Source organism: Mus pahari, chromosome 2, assembly GCF_900095145.1.
Source record: "Mus pahari chromosome 2, PAHARI_EIJ_v1.1, whole genome shotgun sequence".
Taxonomy (NCBI): Eukaryota; Metazoa; Chordata; class Mammalia; order Rodentia; family Muridae; genus Mus; species Mus pahari.
The window spans coordinates 56781116-56782942 of NC_034591.1; positions in this window are offsets into that span (position 1 = coordinate 56781116).

The window sequence follows — 1827 nt, forward strand, 5'->3', positions numbered from 1 at the left end:
ATATATGTGATGTTGAAGGGAAATGAAATTTAAGGCCTGGGATTCACGTAACTTATGTCCAGAGAGTTGTTTGTAAGCTCAGAAGCCTGAGGCAGAGGACACAGTAGAACAGGCCTGGGCACGCCCAGGCAGGCCATTGTTAAAACATTCCTGGGGCGGCTGATAGTTTGGAGTCACATGTTAACCAGGTGTTCTGCTGACTTGCCCAGTACCATTCTGCAAATGTGTTGGTGTTTAAATGGGCCAATCGTGTGTAACCGTGCCAAATTCCTCTTAGCCCCCACCCTCTCCCTATAAAAACCCCTAGCTTTTGAGCCACTCAGTCGATGCCTCTACCTCGTGCGTGAGGTACACATTGGCCCGGAGCTCTGCCATTAAACTACCTCATGTTTTTTCTTTTTTTCTTTTTTTTTTTTTTAAGATTTATTTTATTTACATGAATACACTGTAGCTGTCTCAGACACACCAGAAGAGGGCATCAGATCTCATTACGGGTGGTTGTGAGCCACCATGTGGTTGCTGGGAATTGAACTCCGGACCTCTGGAAGAGCAGTCAGTGCTCTAACCTGCTGAGCCATCTCTCCAGTCCCATACCTCGTGTTTTTACATCAAGATGGTTTATTTGTGGTTTTTGGGTGCCACCTTCTCGAGACTGGAGTGGGGAGGGCTCCCCACAGACCTCTTTCATTTGGAGGTCCCACCAAGATTTTCATGACACCCAGGAACCCCGAAGACCTCTTGGAGGTATGTTTGTGAGAGTCTTGTATGTTGTCTGACGTCTGAGTCTTACATGTTGTATGTTGTCTGAGTGCGGTGCTGGTGAGCCTGTGTGTCGGTGTCTTGTGTGTGTGTTGGTGCCTTGGGCTACTGGATCCAGTGTTCTAGCAGCTGCCGTTGAGGGCCGTGAGGGCCGTTGAGGGCCGTGAGGGACCCAGTGGTTTGTGGAGGAGGACGCTCTTGAGGTCCACAAGGCTGCAACCCTGGAAGATGTTCCGAGGGTGAAAAGGGGTGAACGTGGAATCCCGCCCTGTCAGAAAAAAACAAAAAGAAGACTGGACATGGAAACCCATTTGTCTGTTGATTTGTTTTGTTCTTGTCTTTTCTGATCTTTTGTCTTGGGACAGACTGTATTTCTAAATGGTTTTAAAGGTGTTTGCCCGCTGAGCTGGCAGGCGGCCAGCACAGCGAGTGAGCGCCTGGAGGACAGGGAGCAGAGCTTCTCAGCCGTGCTTGGAGCTGGCGAGCACACAGGGGCCAAAAGTGAACTTGGGTGGACGGAGGTGCGGTCAGGAGGCAGCGATGGCAACGGTGGGCAGCCGGCTAAGGGCTGCCAGGGGCCAGCGATGAGGTGCTGCCGCCAATCCCTGAGGAAGGTTGCTCCAAGCACATGAGAGTGCAGCCGATCAACTTTTTAATCCTTTCAGTACTGGTCGTTTTCCTCTGTTGATATTTATAACTAAAAATAAATTAATCACCCTCACGTCTTTCAGAAAATCCTGCCAGCCTCACAAGCTTTTACAGGTTTTCTTTAAAGTCCTGCAGGAGGCAGGCCCTGGTTTTCAGTTTTCGTAGTCTTTGTGTGTGTGTGTGTGTGTGTGTGTGTGTTTGGTTTTCTCCCTGCATGTGACTAAGATGATGACGACCCCCAAGTTTGACTCTTAAGGCATCTAGTACCGAGAACAAGCAGAACTGGGTAAAGCACATCCATGAGGTGATCCAGAAGAGGACGGTATACCTGAGAGGAGCACTGAAGGAGCCCTGCACCTGTAGTTGGGTGTTTAGTGTGACTGGAGGTTCCTGGACATTAAGAAAACTGGTGGTTGTTTT